The sequence below is a fragment of the Malurus melanocephalus genome, unplaced genomic scaffold (genome assembly GCF_030028575.1).
Source record: "Malurus melanocephalus ecotype Western Australia unplaced genomic scaffold, MMel_1.1 scaffold_252, whole genome shotgun sequence".
NCBI classification, from domain to species: domain Eukaryota; kingdom Metazoa; phylum Chordata; class Aves; order Passeriformes; family Maluridae; genus Malurus; species Malurus melanocephalus.
Genome location: NW_026623484.1, coordinates 599,454 through 620,769, shown reverse-complemented (window position 1 = coordinate 620,769; position 21,316 = coordinate 599,454). Strand labels below are relative to the sequence as shown.

Here is a 21,316-nt window from a genome sequence, read left to right as displayed (position 1 = left end):
CTTAACTAGATAACCAAAACCCCACTTCAGYGATATGCCAGAGTGTGCTGAGATTTAGAGTACTACTCAAAACCAATCTCTTTTTACTGCTGTCAATGTCATAAGAAAACAATATGCACCAAAAACTTTTTTAATTTAATCTCCCTGGTGATGCTAGAGAACTACCCAAACTCTGCAGACTGTAAAGCAAGGCAGTAGTAACTGCACATCATGATTACCATAATTAGAACACAGAAATACCAAGTGATGCAAGAAATTATTTGCTGCTTTTCATTACAATGCATGGGTCATTTTTAGTTTTTCCTACAGTCACTGCACCAAGATGCATGTTCAGAATGGCAAGAAACTAATGTGCAAAATTTATGTAACATTCATACTCAAGCTGAATTAGCACTACAATCAGTAGAAGCTTTGGTGCTGATAAGGAAGCAGAAACTGATTTTAGAAAAATAYTACAAATCAAAGCTATTGGAGAGTAGCTGAAAAGCTTTACTTATGACTTCTGGCTGAAATAAATACAGATGAAAATGAAGGTGCTAATTCACACTTATGGGTTATAGTTTACAATAATACTGGTTACTTTTTACCTTTCACATCTAATAAATCCCATTAATAAAGGCGTAATGCTCAACAACTCAGTGTTATAAAGAATAGAGTTGCTGTCTGGTATCTATCATAATGACTGTTTCTCAGCAAGACTAAAATTAGTTTCAGGTGGGGTATTTTAAGTACTACATTATTAAATTTTCACATAAATACAATCTAAGCAATGGGAAATGGCACTGTCAGAAATCATCTGAGTGGCCTTATCCGACTGCTGGGTACAGTTTTGCAACAGACCTTCTAACTGGCMTCAGGGAAGTAATTTCTGCATGATATACTTCTGCTCCCCTTGCTCCTTCAAATGAGGTGAGGTCCCCACTGAGATTGGCATTAGAGAGGGCATGTGTTAATACACTGCATCTCTTACACTAACAGGTACTTCAAAGCAAACGAAACACAAGTGCTAACTGCAGCTTCAAAAAGCCTGTCAAGAGGAGGCAGACAGTGCTCCTTCAGCCTTCATTACAAAAAATGAAAAAGCATAGGTTAAAGCTACACCAAATCCGCTTAAGCAAAATAATTTTTGAGCTATTGTCCAAGGTCTGGGCAATTGTGAAGAAAAAGGCACCTAGCATTTTTCAGCTTCTATTTAATGCCCCAAACCTGGGTTTTTTTCACCTTTTGCTTTTTTTTTTGGTCTGACTTCACATTTATTCTTGTAGTCAGACTTTTCAGATTTTAAATCTCCTGAAAGAAAAAAATGTCTTGCATTCCTTTTAAAAAAGAAAATGAAATGTGAAGGCCCAGCATGACTCCTTTCTCACCTTTTGTTAACACAGGCTTCCTGCTTCCTTCTTGTCCCTGAGACAAATTCTCTCATTTTCTACCAATCTTTCAGTGTCAACTTCAACCCATTAGCTTTGGCTGCAGTCTCATAACTGTCCTCTGACCTCACCTACTAATGCATCATGATCATTTTCAAAGTTGCTTTCAGCTTCTCGCCAGAAACCATCCACCCCAATCGCTCCTGCCTTGCAGTTTGCAGGATCCCACTCCTGGCAGTACAATTCCTTCCAAAACACCAAGGCTACTAATGGKTGTAAGAAATCCTACCCTCCACCCATTGCAAGTCCCTCTTTCCTGYTGCGTCTGCATTCTGTTTTCAGCACTCACTCCTCCTCTTCCACTGCCATGTGAACTCTTGGCATTAGAATTGCCCAGACAATTGTGCTGGCAACCAYCTCAAATGCACAGCTGGAAGCAACTTCTTGGTGTTGTGCACAGATCAAGAGACCCAACACAGCATCAAAACTTCAAGAAAGGAATGGGCACTCCAGGGAGCAAGACTTCAGCTCCCTTGGACTCCATCTCCTACACAAGGAAACAAGACCAACTTCCCAACTCGCTCAGGTATGTGCATTTGAGACTCCATTCTCATTAGATAAACATGTAAAAAATACATTTAAACACACAGTTRTAACACTGGTAGAGCAGCAGTGGCCTGTCAAAGCATACAAAGCAAGGCAAGATTCATAAGGACTCTTCCCATACATTTTTTCACATAAAGTGAAAACAAGACCTACCACATACTCACACTACGTTTAATTTCTCAGCATTCTTTTTTTTTTTGCACGATGCCTTTGTCACTTCAGTCCTAAAAAGCGTCCATTCGGGATGCTGTCACTAAGAAGTGATTCTTCCTAAATTGATGCATCAACCATCTAAGCACCACTGATTCTTTTCTAATCTCTCCAGTTCCTTTAATGCTATGTTGGTTTYATTTGCAAGCCATCAAATCCACAGCATCTCTACACCTGCACTCACAGTTTTGCCTTTCAGCTCTGAGGTTTAAGTGCTACTCTCATTCTACTGCAGCAACATTACTTCTGAGCATTCTCAGCAAGGTTACTGGCACTCTGCAGCTTTTTCTGAGACTGTCAAAACTTGCCTCATGCTGTGCCTGCAAACAAGAAGAGAATAGTGGAAATAAAAGCGAAGACCTGCAGCTGAAGGGGCCAGAGAGAATTTCCCCCATTGTCCCAACAGCAATTATTGGGGCAATTAGCCCAGTTGCATCAAGATGCAACAAAGCCACCCATGAGGAATCTTTGCCTGAAAACAAATCATCAGAAAATGTTTCACAACATAAATTTCAATTGTATGGTATTATTTTCTTCCAGCTTTAACTTATGGATAAAGCCATAGCTGGATTCATGACACCACTATTGCTGCAAAGCTAWTAATGTTCAGTGTATACAGAGATCTTAAAATATTTTTCCTCAGCTCCAAAATACCAAGCCCCGTATTTATTAGAACAAGCTGTATTTGGAAGTTGAGATTATGATTTGTTTACAAACTGACCAACTCYACTGGTGAAAGAAAAATACATTTTCACCAGTTTTCCTCCTACTTTATTATGACATTATAAACAGAAGCATTGCCTTTTACACTCTTTTATTTAATCATGCTCATGAAATGGTCAATCCAGCCCCCAAACCTGACAAAGAATAGGAACCAACTACATTTTTTCCTTTTTTWAAAACTCGTTCAGTTTTGACTTCTGCAATGCTTAATTCAGCCAACCTCCACCCTAACCCCTGGGAGCATCTTGTACTTTCCAGCCATCTGGACTGTATTTACATTACTGAGAAGAAAGTCAAACTTGCTCATGAACAAAGAAAATCGCCTCACTATCTTTTTGTCTTGTCTGCACAGTTATTTTCAAAGTTCTTACGTTTTCCAAAAAATAGGGAAAGCTAGGGAGCTCACTCAATCTCCCTCATGAGCTCTACTGATGTCATACCACTTCTTTGCTTATCATTTCCTAGTGCTGCCTTAAAAAAAAAAAAACCCTTAAAAAATAGAAATTACTATTTTTCCCCTCAGTTTTCACCCTCTCTTCACAAAAGCCTCTCTTTACAAAGAGCATGACAGTTCATGTGTGATGGATTAGGATAGAAGTAATTGTACCAAAGTGTTTATTTAGACAGTAAAAGTGACAGCTTTGCAAAWAAAATGAACTACTGCCAAACTAAGATCAGAGACAAGTTTTAAAAGGAACAYAGACAAACATTTACTTTTGAACTTGTATCCATTTTAATGGTATCCCTCCCCCTGGCAGCAACTGCTGCATCTTGGCTCCTCCACAACAGATGAGCACGTAATATTTTTTTAATTATATTTTCATCAAAATATCTGTGCTGYGACCCCTGTCCCAACAGTGCTGGTCCAATGTGCTGAGGAAACTTGGAAGAAAAAGCACAAACTGCAGAAGAAAAGAAACTACCTCAAACTGGCTTTACTTTCAACCACATGCTCTTAAACCCCACCTATTTTTTATTTTATCTGAGCTGCTGTATAAGTCTGCCTTTCAGTATTTTATAACCCTATTTTTTAGGGCACATTATCTCTTTCGATCAAAGGTAGTCAACTATAGCTTATCATTAAAAAGCTATTTTGCAGATTTACTCTGCTCCACTTGACATGCACCAGAAATCTGCATCGAGTTTAAATGAAAGCCAGATTGGTGCCTTTGTTACAGGGAAAATTAATGAAAGCAATGAGCAATGCCTGACATTCAGCTAACTTTTTACCCAGGAACTGAAGAGCCCCAATGCTTTGCAATGCTCGACCCAAACATCTGACTAATTTCCAACTTTAATTCATTTGAATGAGTTAATTTAATACTCGCATAAGGGAAAGATGCCAATGTAGAACTACAGTGTAACATAAATTAGAAAACACTTACTAGGAAGAAAAAYACTTTTCTAGAGGGGTGTTTGCTTAAAGAGAACTACCTACTGTTGTTTATTTTCACGCTGAACCTCTGAATTTAATTCAACAAAGTGACCCTTCAGAGGCATAATGACTTCTAATAATCATGTCAAGTATCTTCTTGTCTCTTCAGCAGCTCTACTGGAATAYCAAGGAGTAAAAGTTCAATTACAGAATGAGAGACTGCATACCACAGCCACAGTAAATTCATTAGAGCAGGAAATACACACCAGAGAGGTAACAATAAATTAAAAATGTAATTAATATGCCCACATGAAAAAATAACTACTGAAATACCTCGCCCAAACATTACCACATTCTGCTTGCTTTTATTGTTGCCAGTTTCTAGAATGATTCAACACTGTCCCTTCCCAGTTTTTCCCTCCTCATCTCCAAAACTCACAAAAGACCATCAGTATGAATAAACATGGTTTGTCATTAAAAGTAGCTGAAGTGTTGTGAAGATGCAAYATATCTCTGCTTTAGAGAAGCACAGCCAAATTACTTATGAGAGACAAAACCCCAGGAAGTCTGTTACTAGCTGAGCAATACCTCTCTACTAAAAAGGACTTTCCCCCTCCATGTGATTTCAAGCTATTCAAATTCTCCCCAAAATTTGCAATATTCTTTCTTTTTGAAGTGAAGACATTGACAACAATTAGGCGACCCTGAACTTCCTCTTCTTGAGACACAAGCTGAATGTTTCACGCACACTACTAAAAATAAGTTTTACTTCCAGCAGTGACAACTCCTCACAGCTTAATCAAAGGAATAGCAATCACAGCCTAATGGGCCCTGTTCTCTAGAGCATCCAAGTTGAAAAATSATCAGTAGGAGAACACTCACTGCAAAGAGAAGAATCTGCAAAGAAGCRAGGACTAATACATTTGCACTTAGTCTGCCTCAATTTGATTTTACATGTTTCTAACAGAGAGAACAAGAAGTGACTTGATGTTCAGTCTGCAGCTATGGTATGAAATTAGTTTCTAAGGAAACGGGGCAGAATCCAAGGGACAAAATTTCTGTGTTTGTGCTGCTTCTGCAGCAAACACGGCGTCATCCGCAGAAGGCACACGAAGTAAAATTCCTCAAACCGATTAAGGGATTGGATCTTTAGCATCCTGAACCAGCAGTTTGACAAGCAGCCTCAATGGTGAGGCACTCAAACATCTGTTTGAGGAGGGGGAGYGCAGAGGTGTAAGCAGGATGAACACCAGCTCACGGCCACTGCCAGCTACTCCTCTCAACYGCAGTGCAGGAAGGGACACTAAAAATAATACAGCTGGCACTTAGTATAGCCTGCTCCTTCATGCGTGCAGAGGCTCTGCTGTGACTTTTAGAAAATCCGACTGCCCGCATCGCGTGGTTCCTCTTTATAGAAAAAACRAATTTTGACTAGTGAGGCAGAAAACTTCTCTGTCCAAGAACTYAAAGTGGGTCAGGTAAAAGGTGCTGATTTTCAGGAGAGGTTTCCACACCATGAACACCAAGCAGGTTTCCCTGAGCAGTGGACTTTGGAGAGCATCCCTCCAAGCCCGATGGAATGGGGCTGTTCTGGACACTGTCCCCAGCTGGGGCTGCACCCCACGTGCATGGATTGCACTCAGGATGCAGACAGACCCAAAGGGCAGCTACACCAGGAAACTCCAGATAATGAGATCCTCCAGGCCAAAATAATCTGAATTCCTTGAAAAATTTAAAACTTCAGAGGTACGTGSTGCACTTCCTAAACTTTGAAATGAAACATTCCTCCTGTCAACCAGCCACACAACTCACTGCTTAGCAACAGAGGTTGCACACGTGTACCTGTCTGCAAGAGGCAAAACAATTCCTGCCATCCRTCGTGAGTATATCCATGTGAGCATACACAGGGTTTGTTGTTTTTTTAAAGCATCTTAAATTCACATTTCAATATAAATCCATGTCTCCTCTATATTCARTGGAAACTAGATCATGAATTGAAAATAAAATGCTTCTAAAGCAGTTTCAATACAGGTGTTTGAGTGAGGCTAATTTCAACTTAAGAGGGAACTCTCCTGGCTCGCTTTTTCGGTTCAGGCAGCAATAGTTCTTTTTGCACAGCTTTCCTTTTCAAAAAGAAAACATCAATGCATCKCAAAACCTCAGTGTTAAGAGACTGCTTCTAGAACTGTTTGCATGAAGGCCAACAGGCCAGAGGTGACAGCCCAGCCCTGAAATCCTAAATACATTACCACAGGCTGGGGTATTATTTCCACTGTGCTATTCCACTGCAGAACACACATCAATACTCATCTCTGTCTATAAATCAATGGAACCTATTTTAGGCACAAAAGCTTCCAAATAAATCCTTCTGACCAACCTCTCAAATTAATTATGCAAATGCTCTATCAAAGTGCACAGATCATTTTCACTTCAAATTTTTAAAACGCCGCACAGACACTCTGAAAGGAAAAGAAAGCAAATGCCTAATTATACACATTGAAKAATCCAGATAATGGCCTGTCACATGCATAATTTTGAATGCAAATCAGAATGATGGTTTTAGCTGTAAACACAACATGGAAACCTCAAATAACTTTGATCTCATCTTTGGCAAGAACATGCTTCTTTAAGATTACCTTCTGTATTCAATGGGATTTATATATCTACATTAAATATAATACAGCATTTTTCCCTGCTGAATCTCCAAGTCTTTCCTTACAAAACATACTCAATGAGATATTCCAAGAGAGATGAATGGCATTTCTCCAAACAGAAGGAYGCTGCCTCTTACTGCCCTGCTAGAAACACTAGAAGTAACAATATCGTTCAAGCACAGTGTGATTGGTTTTGTATCCAAAATGTCAATAAAGGAAGGCTGTACTTAAAAGTTCCTGCGCTGAGGAGCACTTAGCAGCTTAAGAGAGGAAGAAAGGCACACCCAGAGCAAGGAACTAACCTCCTAATGCCTGCCATGGAAATGAGTCCTAGCACRCACTCCAGGCATGTTTAGGAGGCAGGATTTTCTTCATTTCAGCCTACTTCTTCCTAACACAGCAACCAAACCAGGCAGAAATCAAGTAACCCACCAAAGGAAGGGCTAAAACTGAATACATGAGGATGCCCGGGTTAGACACGCCAGCGAGGCAATGGAAACCACTGCCCTCCACTTTTCCTGGTCCTAAAAGAAATCCTTATACCACTGCCYGTGCAATTAAGACAAATTCCAGCAAGTGTAAAGCATTATTTCAACACAATGTTATTAAGGGGAGATTAGGCTTCTAATGACACAATTCCACAACTCAAGAAATTCAGGTCGGAAAGAAAAAATGAAGGATTTCAGTGGCAACAGTGAACTATGGCTAACAGTGGCTGAAAGGCAACAAGAAAGTCTATCTGCTGTATGGTGCAGCAGCCTTCCCACCCAGGCTTTGCTTTCTAACAGCTTTTACCACTTGCACATAAAMCACAAGATACTAAATCTCATGTTGAGATTATATTGGTTTTAAGGTATGAAGAAAATCTATGGAAGTAACCATAGAGGAAAATAAATGCACAACTTTTTAAAGTCACCTCTGGGCAGCCACATTTCTTACAAGGCCCTCAGCTTAGGCTAAAGTCATTCATTGCACACACTTGGATYCCTTCAACAAAAATCACTTAAAAKAAGGGAAGGGAGTGTGTGCTGATCWAACAGAATGCTACATTAAATGGTGATGCAAGATTTCATGAGATACATGTTGAATGCCAGCAAAATTAATCCACGTCCAGGTCTAAAATAAAACTACTACACAAGTGGAAGATAYCCTGAGTATGTGCACCTCACTCAATTTACACAAGCCCCTACCTATCTCTGCAATTCACTTTTTTCCACTGCTGAAACTGCTGAACTCAAGAAATAAAACAGCCACTTTCATGCACAACTTTTACAAGGCGGTCACATTGAGAACTTGTACATCAAATTCAGTTAGGAAAGCGAACAAAACTAGGACAGACACCTTCAACTTGAATTTGTTGAATGTTTTAATGATTCGAGTCTAATCTAGAGGTTTTAGCTAAGCTTTTTTTCACTCTTTTACAGGAATGTCTGCCTATCCAGACCAGGTTTCAAAATGTAAACAGGAACTTGTTACCCAATTAAACAGAAATCCTATCCAGTGTAACATTTATTAAGACAATACTTAAAACACATCMATACTCTCCCCTGTTTTCCTGGACATCCACTCATTCCTCATCTGCTTTTCCATTCAACAAACTTCTGTTACCTAGTCCATTTCTGATGGCAAAATGTATGAGTTTGTGTTTGTGTGAAAACAACCACAACTACTTGACAAATACCATAAGAATTGCAAGTTGCAATTATCAAAACACCTCTTAAGCTTTCTCCTAAATTTGCATCAGCCTATAGGCTTACTAGCAACGGGCAGTCATGCACACAAGTTTCCTGTTTGAATACTCCTCTTACTCCTTTTTTAAGCAAGATTATTCTCATCCTTCGAAACAGGAAGTCATTAAGTTAAAAATGTTTATACTAMATGAAAACACACATATTGCCATGACTTCTACTCAGTGACTATTGGGTGGTCTCAATCTGAATTCATTTTCTGACCAGCAAGTGCTTCCCTTGGAGAAATTATCAAAGCACAGCCTTGGAGCCCAAAGATTGGAAAGGTATAAACTATCAGCTACTATAATTACAGTTCAGGATTGAATTTTTTTTAAGAAGACTTTAATATACCCCAACAAAACTCCCAAACATCTGTTTTCAGTAAGCATTTAAATAAATGTTTTTCCTGAACTGTATCAGAAATTGGCCAGTGCTGTGTGTTTCTTGGGATGAGGTCAGCAATGTGCGTTAGTGCAGAGCCTTTGTTGCAGCAATTACCATGTTTATTTGTGAYAGAGTGTGGTTGAAGGGGGAAATCCACAGCCCACTGGCATGCTCCACTGTAACCTTCAGAATCCTGTCTGCAACTGCCTGAGATCAGTGTCTGCAACATGCCAATGTCTGGTCATACTCTTCTTGTTCATAAACTCCTCATGTTCCCTCTTAAATTTCATAAACATTTTAAAAACCCTTTATTTTAGTACTGTGATAATAACACATCAATGGGTGGCCCAGAAAGACTTCCCATGAACAGAACATCTGACTACAACTCTCACACACTAAGAAAAGTCTGTCACTTGTGATTTGAGTTTATTGTCAAACTCACTCAGCTTTTCTATGGTTTGCTTTTTATGGATATAAATTACAGCTCAGGAGAAATCAAACTTCAGTCCATCAACACACATTTTCAATTGCTTTTTCAACATCACCTGTCCTTATTACAGGAAAATGTACTTCCTTCCCRCCTCAATATTTCAATTATTAAATAATATTTGGAAGAAGTGCAGAATGCTTCTCAGATGGGAGCTGCACAGCAGTTCCTCAGTGATCATGAGCACTTTCGGGAAACTTGAATGCTCTTCYAGCACGCCCACTTGCTTCCTGTGAACACCCCGTGTGCAGAATTATTTGGGGAGGTCTTCCAAAGTGCTGGGAACATGATTTCTGTGCATTCTGATGCTCTATGAATCACCAAGTACAGAATATGAAGCCAAGAAACAGTAAAACATGCACATGCACATACAACAAATAAGAGCTGCTAAGACTAATAATACTGAAATATATCCTGAAAATAGCAGGAGAATGACAAGAGGAAGTTACACATTATGCCACTTCCACCTGAGACTCTTCACTTTTGTTTGGAYCCACAGATCAATATGAATGTCAGGAATTAATAAAGCTAAGCAGTAGAGATCAGCTCTCCAGAGACCAGCCACATCTGCTCAGCAATGCCAAGCTGCCAGCTGGATAGAGTCCCAAAAGCCTTTAAAGGGTCATCATGCACAGCAAAAGCTTGTACTTGAGTAAAAACCTTTTAGCTTAGCAACTAAAAAGGTAATAGATATTCTGGTAATTACATTAAGTAATTAAGTCATGTTTAGCTCTGTTAATTAGGGCGCCTAATTTTAAAAGGTCTAATAGCCACAATATTTAAATTTCTGGTTTGTTTGAGTAATGCAACAAAAATCTTTTCTAAACCACTGCCTTTTTTTTTTTTGGCTGACTCAAGAAGTGATGCTGTTAACAGAAAAGTTAATCAGTTGCAATGCAGAGTCAAATAAATTATTACTTGTTGAGTACTGCATATTCTAAGCAACTTTAATGTATGAATAAACAGTTAAAAAATCCACAAYGAAAGACACCCTGGATCACAGATGAGATCACCAACCAAACAAGCATATTTTATCTGGGTCCAAATTGTCAAAATGTCCTTTCCTTATGCACGTCTGATAGCACCCTGCAGTAAATGACATTTGCYTCCCTCCCCAGTATGCCCCTCACTGTCACACAAGGTCTGGCATAGTAGAAATGCTCCTATCAAGCTTTTGATATGTTAAGCTCTTTCTGAAATAACCGCTGGCCTATGTGGAAATTGCTCCTTCCAAGTATCCACATTCAGGAGTACAGTCCTGTACATGCTCAGTTAAATACATCTTCATCTACAGCTTCATCTACGGCTTTTTCTACAGCAGTGGTTCAACTTTCATGTGAGAAAGGCACGGCTGACACCCTTCAATACCTTGGCAGGCATGTGCTGAGGRGATCTGTTGTTTAGGATTACAACAGCTGAAACCCCACTGTGTAGCTCCCCCTGCTCTGAGGACATCACAGCCCATTCTCTTTGTAATACAGGGTATCACACCTCTGATGTTTGCAAGGTATTTCCAATTCTTATGTTTTGGCTTGTTCCCAAGCAGAACTCAAAYGGTGAGTCCAAGCTGGACCACTACAAGCCCCACAGACAACTTGTTTGATAAGCAAAGAAGCCACTTTTAAGAGCACAGGAAGGATCAACCTGCTGAAAAGAGTGTGAATAATTGATGTTCAGCACAGCAACTGCTATAATAGCRCTGTCTATTTTAATAAAAGCAAACCACTGCTCTCAAATTTTACTCATAGCAGTGACCAGTACCAGGGGGTTATTACCAGTCCTAAAAGGCAGTGTGTCTCTGAAGGTTTGTCACTGCACAGTAATGCTCTTTCTGACACCACACAATGCATCAGGAGCATTACCAGCGTCAAAGTGCCACTACAGGATGTGGGACTCTCCCCATGAAGGCACCTGGAATTATTAGCCCCTGTTCAATTAGCAAATTCAGCTACTAATTTTATATCCCTTTAAGCAGGGCTTATAAACCACACAACACAGTGCCCCAGCCCAGCCATCTGGAAATGCAGATGTCATCTGCTCACCTTGGTAATCTGCTGCAAGGTTTTTCAGATGAAGACGTATTTCATCCCGTGGTGCTATATAAATAAACAAAGTATTATAAACAATCATTTTATCTGACTGGGGTTATGTCATATGGTTTGCTTTCTCTATCAAAGAAAACACGTACATAAAGTGCAACCAGATGTTGTTGGCAGAGAATCCATTTAATATGGACTCATTTCTAAAAACATGATTACAGATGTGGCCTACATCCTGAACCCAATGTTTAAGGAAAAATTCTCTCTATGTGACTTTCACCCATTTTCTACRTTTTCTCTAAGTCTCCTAACTCACAAAAAAAATGTTTCCTGGAACTAAAAAAGTTGCATGCTCTCCCCTTTCACAAATCCACCACAAAAATAACTCAAGCACACCTTTATTGGAAAAAGCTGAGCATGTTATTGAGAAAATCCTGCTTTGGAGCAGCTCACTGCATATGAACTGCACAAAGGCAACGATGCAGGTTATACCAAAGTCTAGGCTGAACTTCTTTGCTACAAAAAACGCTTAGCTAGGACTTCACCTGACTTGCAAATTGATTTTCAAAGTACAAAAATAGTTACTACAACTCTGCTGACAGAAGTGGGGAAATTACAGACACTCTAAGCAATTATTTTTAGCATTTTAAGTAAAAAAAGTCAACTGAAACATACCAAGTTTTTGATTAATAATATCAACCTTGAAATCTCCTACAGATTCAGAGARCTCTCAGTAATGCAATTAAAATATATGATAAAGTTTTAATTGATATACTACAGATTGCTTAAAATATAGAAAGTTTTTTAATTCTGAGATAAAACCCTGAGCAGCCAACAAAAAGAATAGAAACAACAGATAAGTTTTAAATTCAAAATCAGTAAAGTCTGAATAAGAACTCTGTTCTTTCATGCTTGTTGATTTATAAAATCCTATCTAGATTCTCAAGAAAATTAGAATAAAGYTCAGTCTCTTTTCAAAACTGGAGAGAAATGGCACAGAAAGACTGACTGCATCATTCCACATCTGAACCCAAGAGATTTTCACCATATTTCATATCCAAGTATTGAATTAATTAAGAACAGCCCTTTTAACAAAACACTCCTGAGCTGGATCAGACAAGTTCATGTTCATATGAATAGAGAATCCAATGCTTAAGAAAAATTTTCTCTCTGTGTAGTCATTACTGTCACTCCATATTCAGGATCATATAAACTAGTAAACCTCCCAACTGTTCAATGGAGATTATTTATTGCCTTAGCAATGTATTTATTGAAGGAACAAAAAATGCTTGAAAGGCTACGTTAGTTAACCACCAGTGACTGAGAAGCAATAGTTTAAAAGAAAACAACCTCTTTCCCSAATGTGAAAGATTAGACCTTTAAAAAATAAAACTAAATAACTCAGAGGACACTGGTACTTAGGAGCATCTACATTTATCGGTAAAGCTCTGATATTTCATTTATCTAGATTATCTTCTCCAAATAAGGTATTAAAAAGGTCATACRAAATGATGAAAAAGTCAAAGAATAAAAATCAAAACAGGAAAAAGCCCTACTTTCACCTAAGAAATTGTGTCAGACGATGTGAATGGAGTTGCAATTTTAAAATCCTCTCATGAYGAGCCAATTTCTAATCAACAGGTACATAACTACTTGCATCTGGAGGCAGGAGGATGGGACAACTGGAATTTTACACAGCTGTTTAAAATGTCCCAAGTGACCTTTAACAGAGTTTTAAACATCTGCTTTGAGAATCATTTTCAACAGGATTAAATATATATGTATGGTTGCATAAACACTGTCTTTAGTGGGGGAATCAGATTGATTAAAAGCACAGTCAGAGCAAACGGCTTGTTCAGAGAGGAAGCTCTGGTGAGGATGGATAAACAAGCACTCTGAGCCCAGAGGTGAGCAAAGCACTTGTTTCTCCTCCACAAGGGAARGTTTCTCTCAGTGACAGAGGTTGCTGAAGTGTCCAAGCTCTGAAGCTCAGCTGTGCTCTCACCCAGGTGTTTCCAGCTCCTTGGGTTGGTGGGTGTGATGTGGGTGAGCAGCTCTGCCCACATGCAGACTATCTACACGGGTACCTAAAAATCACTTCCAAATTTCAACTGCTACAGCCTCACTCTAAAAGASAGCCCTGATGTGTAGGTGCACTTAYCTACTATTTATAACAGAAGGCTTGGTAGCAAAGCATTTTCTTTAAACACGGAAGAACCCCCAATTTGAGAAGCATGCCTGTGGATGAGGGTAGGAGAAACAAATGAGGATGTGTGTGCGTTTATTTGTTTTCTTCAGAGGGAAGACAAATAAACTGAATTGCTTGAGAACCCAAAACATTACAGGTGGTTTCTGGACACACTAATAAACCAATAGCAAAACCTTCACTCATTTCCTCATTGCCAGCTATTTCACATGAAGGGTTTAACTGTTGCCAAGATGGGTGAACAYAAGCAGCTGTCGCATCAGTATGGGATAAAATATCTTAAAAGGAGAAAGATAACATACTGCAGCATTTACACAGCTTGTGGTAAAAAGATTGAAAAAAGAAATCTCACAGCCCAAGTCTTCTCAGAGATTAAGCCAAAATGCAGACAGAATATTTAAATATAACAGCAACCTGAATAATGAGCTGAGAATTAAGAGAGAGTTGTTATCTGGGTGTTATGTGCACAGAGCAGAGAGGACTCACAGATCCAGGCCCCTCTGAACCAAGGATCTGTATGAAGGCACAAAAACCCAAATGTGATACTCACTGCTCTGCTGGGGCACCTTCATTAGCCAGCCAAGCCCRACTTGAGGCTGCCTTGTTTTAAGGCTTTCAGCATGAGTAGAGAGTTCTCCAAAAAGCAATTCAAAGTGGGAATGTCATTAAGGGGGAAGCCTCAGCTGGCCACAAATAGCGCTGTGAATACCTCCTGCCTTTCTGCTCCCTTAAAGGCCGAGCCAAAGAAAGAGCTGTGGCTCAATAGAAGGTCTCAGCAGCTGTGGGATCGAGTACAGTGCAAACTCCCCCCCCTAAGACGCTACAAGGAAATCACTGCATCTCACAACCAAGACAGTTCCATTTCTGCTTTTATAACCACCACTCCTCAACGCTGATACAAATACGCCGAAGAGAGCACTCTAATTAGAAAGTGGGACATTGCACACTTTTGGTCGTTTGTGCTAGTTCACAAAGAACAAACTACAAGATCAGATCCTCTTACAGTAAATACTGYCACTCAGACYRCTCAGGAAACTTAATTTCACACAACTGCAAGATAAATAAATAATTTGAAGGTATCAGCTGCAACCTTTCCTGTTTTTCACACCAAGTTACACAACCTTGGAACCCTCAAAATCCTCAGGCTCCTGCAGATGAGAAGGATTTTTCAAAGCATCCATATTTGTCTTGCCTCTGGTCAGAAGTGGACATTGCAAGAAATTTCTGGACAGAAATCTGCTTTTACGAATGCTTTAATAACTTAGGCACTTCAGGGCAACCTTTTTTCTTTCTTATGTAATGCCCATTGCTGGAATCCACAGAAATATTTCCAAAATTTTATCCTTGGGGCAGTATGTAGTTTTACTCCATCAGCTTGCTTTCTTTCATCAAGTAGAATCCTCTTGTACCATATACAGCATAAAAAGACTAAAAACACTGTGTCCAATAAATTTGACCATAATGCATTGATGGGCTGATGCACTGCAAGTGCTAATCTCAAATCACATATAGCTTTTTGCTCCATGAGAAATCCAGTTTTCATCCTCCAAAGTGCTACAGGATAGGCCACTGTGACGGCTTTCATTTTTACCAGAGTGCCTTCTAAGCCACTAAAAGTAGAAAATATGTAGGAACAGAAGTCAAAGTCATGTMATTGAACCTTAATAATAGAAAAAGCATTAGGAAAGCTTCTCCTAGATTTCTACAAATACAGAACTCGATAAGGTATGTTGAAGAGCACTTGCAGAAAGAGATGGGAAGAGGAGTTTTGTGTACTGGGTATGATTCAGCCATTGCACCCCATTTCACCAATGCTCAAAGACACAGAAGTTATTGAGAACAAGAGTCGGGGAGRACACCCCAAAACATTCCAAAATAATTAAAAGGACATTAAAAGAATAGCTACAGCTTTGAATTCAGCTTTACTGTGGTATCTTTTAGTTTGTAAATGTCAAAACTAATACTATGTTTTTTTCTCCTCCTCTCTCCTTGAGAAGTATCTGCAGAAAACTGCAGTATTGTACACTCTACCCTGAAAGATCAGTGTTCTGGCATAGCAGAGCCAGTGAAAAACAGATTCAGCATCATTCCCCTTCTGATAGTGCTCAACATAAAAGAGAAAGCTACCGGCATACCCCGCGTTCTTGATTCACACTGTATTTCTGGCTRAGAGGCACAGTCATTTATTTATAGAATCTCACAGTAAATTTGCTTGCATCCTGAAGTGCATTCTGATTATTTTATCCYTATTTTAGCACATTACAGTTAATAACATTTTATAACCATAGTAAAACGTAAAATATACCAATAACAGCTGAGACAGTTGCAGCAAGAGGCGACAGAAATGAAGGTCAGGTATTCACTCTGCCAGAAAACAGCACTGCTTCTCACTGAGCATGAGCTCAATGCTTGGAATCAGTGTTTCAGCAGCCCCAGGCACAGCCAGGTCTGTTACACTGGCTTTAGTGATAGCCCTTTCAGTGAAACTGGATGTCTCCTCTTGGATTTACTGCTTTAATGGCATTTGAATCAAGGCAACTTCCTGAGCAAGCCAGAATTCAAAATAAATGCATGAAGATAGGCTATAGTGATTAAAAGTATTGCCCAAATTGTCTGCTATTGGTCTCTCAGTTCCTTCAGGCATTCAAAATGCCTCAGTTTTAAACTCTGCTTAAAGTTAAATGAATGAACACAAATAAAAGAGTTTGATGGAAAATCCAACATCTGCCAAATCTGGCATTGTTTGTTTCAGTTATATAGAATCATTGTGTCCGGTCCTTGGATCYTCTTTATTATACCCTCATTTCCCCTGACTGAAGAAACCTCTGTAAGAGAAAACCCTCAGGAGTTGTAATTTAACAAAGACAGCATCCAAACTTGATACAACGACCGTATGAATGAAGCCAGTAATCTGGGTATGGTTAGAGCTGAAAAAAACCAATAATTTCCAATGGACAAAATGAAAAACTACATTTGATAATAAATCTTCTTTTTATGAGTAGGCTTAATACTCTTCCTCTTGGTACAAGAATGTAATACTGTCTTCCTTGCCAAGAAATAAAAAAAGGACAGAAAACCCACACAAGACAYGAACTGCAAAAACAGAATAAACATCAGATACACAAAGTATTTTCAWAAAGTTGTACCTTTCTCTTGTATASGGCCAGTATCTCATTAAACAGACKTTTTAAGAATATCAATGCTTTAAATGAGTCTTCAGAAAGGCAGCAGAAGTCAGAGACACACCAGGGCTGGGGCAAGATGAGACAACTGCACAGGAATTACTAGAAAGCTCCTCCACACATTTCACTATCAGAAAAAAGCAACAGCCTACATGTGTGCAAGCACGGCAGTCACACAGAGACAGATCTCGGGCTGGAAGGTACCCACACCACCTTTTTCCTACAAAACAGCTGAGAAGCTAAAACCGAGCTCAAATGAGTGTGGGGTTTGCACCCAAACTCAGGCACCGCTGTTTTGACAATGTGAACAAGAGYAAAGGTTCTGCTGCTCCTGTTTGTACATTTAAAAGGTGCATACTACAGCAAGCTCTCTCTGAAGCCATTTGGCTACTCACTTTTAAAATTCAGGGGCTCTGTTTTGGTTTGTCTAACACTGAAATGCTATCAAGAGAAACCAAGTTCACACTGGAGCAATACTACAACAGGCAAAGTAATTTTCAGAAGCTCTCTCTGCTGAAGTCAGTATCAGGTCGTCCAACACGCTGACACAGCCAGAACTGTTATTTTTAAACACAGCCATAGTCTATTTAACTAAAGCATCTTTACTCTGACTGAGCCAGTATTACTTTGATAAGACTCCTTAAGTCTCTGTGCTGAAGCCTGCATATCATGTGAAACACAGAAAATGCAAACTTTTGAAGACAATCCTTCACTGCAGCTAGGAGAGGAGAAAAAAGAAGAGAGGTGCAGGAGGAAGCTGGGAGGAACCCGGCACTGCAGACAATAAAGTGAGATCTGCAGGACAGCTATTCACACTGAGAACTTGTATCACTCACCACCTGCACAGAGACACATTGGAACAATCTCAGCCAACTCAAACAGCAAACAGCTTTCTGCGGCTAGAAACAGCATCACACTCCTAAAACAATTCCTCTGCCAAGTTTGTTTCTAGCAACCCTAGGTTTTCCTACACATCATTTAACTGATGAGAACCTGGAAGGAAGGGGAACAGAGGCAATGCCATTGTCAAAGCCATGTGAGAGACCGAAAGWTAGAATTAATRCATTTTGGGCAGCTCGCTGAGATAYGCTAACCAACTTATTTGTATACACTTCCTTCAATATAATTCTGAATCCTTTATATATAATGTTGTCTTRTAAACATATGCATAAGTTCATTACTAGAACAAAGAGCAGCCCCACCCTCCCCTCTCATCAACGAATGAATTTGTTCTATACTGTAGACAATGTGGCCTACCTGATGTAATAAAGTAGTCCTATGGCAGTATTTAACCTCCATTTCTTACAAGTAACTTATGAAATCTAAAAAAATGTAAGAGCAGCAATGATATGCACTGCTCAGTAGTGAAAACCTTTGATTTTTACAATAGGAAATTTAGTTGTTCATCTTGAGCTATGCATGGATACTGCAGGCTCTGGAAGCAAGGGAAGGCTGCTGTGGAAAGCCACCCCAAGTACCCAAGACCAGCACACCACACAGGATTGTCACCCACTGGCAAACACAGAGCTGGGATAGGGGAGCCACTCAGCCTAGCATGTTGAGATGATTTTAATTAAAATATTTTCGCAATCTATGTAGTTTTTCCAAAATACTGCAATGATCCCAGAATMTCCCTTGAACATGACAGTTCCCCCACAGATTTTGAGAGCATGGGGAGGGTAAGGGGGAGCCTTGCAATCTGGGAGCTGCTGCACTGTATCTCAAAACCTAGAGAAATGCTTTTATTTCATTCTTACTTTCCTAACAATCAGTCCTCTTGCAGAAGACTCAGTTTACCAACATCTTCCATGTCCATTTTCCCTTGCCTCCCAGCACTGCAGGCAGTGCCCGGCTGCAGAGCTGCCACCACCCAAGGATTAGGGGCTGGAGCCATCCCCCTATTCCCCCTTTTCCCTGCTTCTYACCACTGCCTTCCACACCATGTACACATCCCAGTGCTCACCCAACCCTCTCTTGAGTTAATTYAACTTATTAAAGAGAGTCAATGCAGTCAAGGGTGCCCCAATTCACAGTGAATTGCACAAGTTCAGCAAGCAGCAGGGCTTACACAAGAGAGGACGAGGCAGGACCACAGGGCCAGGARGGCAGAGCAGGATATTCCCTTTAGCTTGGTTGCAATGTACAACCCAAATATTTAAATCGGAAGGAAATCAGTCCTAGAGAGGAGTGACTGTATTAAAGAGGTGATTATATTTATTGGAATGGTGACATGCAGACTTCTTATTGGAAGGGTTCTTAAATAGGATTACAGGGCTTTAATTTGGTTCTTTAAATTGGTTTTGGAGAGAGAGAGAAACAAAAAAAAAGTTTAGAGAGAGGGTGGAATAACCTTGGAGGGAGCACACTACAGTATGYCACATCGACCAKAATAGCTTCCCCAGCACAAATATATGCTAGTGCACATTCTCCAAGTTAACTAATAAACAGAAGAATCATTAAAAAAAAAATTACTTTCACTAGGCATTCGCACATTGCAACCAGTAATTTTGTAGCTTTAGCTCCATCTTTCAACTACCACTTATATTGACAAGGAACAGTGGCAGCAGTGTATATCACAAAAGGAGTAAACAAATGACCTTTATCTAACTTTAATAAAGTACTAAAGGACAGACTTTTTTTTTTTACGTACATCAAAGAGAGTTTTATAGCTAACTACCAGCAGGGTGTGGACTGAAGCTAAAAACTTTGAAATGCGTCCCTGTGAAATCTGAAACCAAAACACAGCAGAGGTCACCTCTCTGTGAAGAACCGCCTTGTCTGTATGTATACTATAAGCAAAGCTCTGTTAGCTCAGCCTCAGCAATAATGTAATTCAGCTTAGCCCCTGGGAAYAGCAACGACATCAGGTTTCTACTACAAAGATAAATTTACTGCACACAATACCTGTTACTATACATTTGCAGCATGTTTGATAATAGCCAGACACTAGTGTTACATGGTATACCTCAAGCTATTTTTTCTTGTTAAAGGCCAACCCAGGCAGTAAATAAGACGTTTTTATTCTTATTCTCACCATTAGCCAACCCTTTTTAGTCAACATTGCACGTACATTAGTTTTATGCAATATACTAGCCAATAATAATTGGAAAAGAAGCAACACATCTGGGGCTTTTTTAATTTTTTTTTTTTTTTTTGTATTTTGCCCCTGAAGGGGAGAATTTCAACCCTTTTCAACAAAGAAACTGATAATTTTTCCAGTGGAGAGACAGAACCTCCTAAGACAAGTATTGGGACAATAAAACTACCACACTTGGTCTGTCTTGTGGGCTCCTGTGAAACAGTTCACAGTCCAAACTTGCTGCCAAGTGCCATATAGCACTTGAGGTTCTTATAAAGGGTTGCCCATACACACATTGCTCTGCTGATGCCTACGGGCTAAGCTGTCTATTCTTCCAGCTCCAGGAAAAGACCAGGCAGACAAAGCTGCTGGCATTGGAATCACTGGCTGAGCCAGGGCYGCTGCTCACTTTGCAAGTGGAGCAGAGTGCTCTCACCTCCTGTCTCCTTTCACAGCTCTCCTCCCCTTTCACTCCGAGTTCTGCTGTCTKTGTTTGCCAAATCTCTCCTCAGATGGAGATGTCCACATCTAAGTAAACACTGCCCAAAGCACTGGACTGAAATGTTGACCACCCTTGCTGGATGACACCTCTCTGGTACAGAACAAATCCCACCACACTCAATGGTCTCCACTGGCCACTCTGGGTCCATCACTGGAGACACAGTGCCTTGATGCAGGTAAYTGGAGATTTTCAAACTCAGGATACTTTGAAGGACACAGGATCTCACCTGGCAATACAATAARTGCCATTTCATTTTGTTTAGAAGCACTGGCATGCAGTAAAACACTCACGTTAGGAATGGCAAGAAAAAAAAGAAAACTTTCTGCTGACCAGACAGCAAAAACTTCCATTTTGAATGATGTGGTGCTTGAGAAGAACTAAATCCAGCCTTAAACCAGGAGCTGTCTTAGGATGTTAAAACTAGGGGCAGTGCTCTTTAAAAACATCTGAGTTTAAGCAAACACACACAAAGAGCACAATGTATATGCAACAACCCTTTAAAGAGGAAGCAGTATTTCAGTTTCYCCCCGAGTTCTTGGCTCACAGGAAAACATCTGATGTAACAAGGGAACCAACCCAATCTGCCCCTCTGCCACCTAAGGGCAAATTATGCAGGCATCTATAAAACAACCTCCTGATGCTTTACAACTTAAATGTTTCATACAGTTAAACCGAGTTGTCTTGAGTTCACATGCTTTATGTTATTTGATATGTTTTAACTAGGAAGCTGCCTGGATTCATTTCAAGGTTTTCTTTTTTTTTTTTTTTTTTT

General features: G+C 39.8%; 1 protein-coding gene across 4 annotated transcripts in view; it reads right to left on the bottom strand.

Annotated features, from left to right (window-relative positions):
* ADD3 (adducin 3) overlaps positions 1–21,316 on the bottom strand; it is a 90,906-nt gene that overhangs the window by 62,850 nt on the left and 6,740 nt on the right. The window contains exon 1 of one of the 4 annotated variants that reach the window (XM_057375550.1): positions 11,579–11,595. The exons of 2 other annotated variants lie outside the window; for them this stretch is intronic. The gene's annotated coding sequence lies outside the window, so the exon portion shown is untranslated. Of the gene's footprint in view, positions 1–2,367; positions 2,450–11,578; positions 11,596–21,316 lie in introns of those variants that run through there. One more of the 4 variants, XM_057375548.1, reaches the window with a different exon arrangement.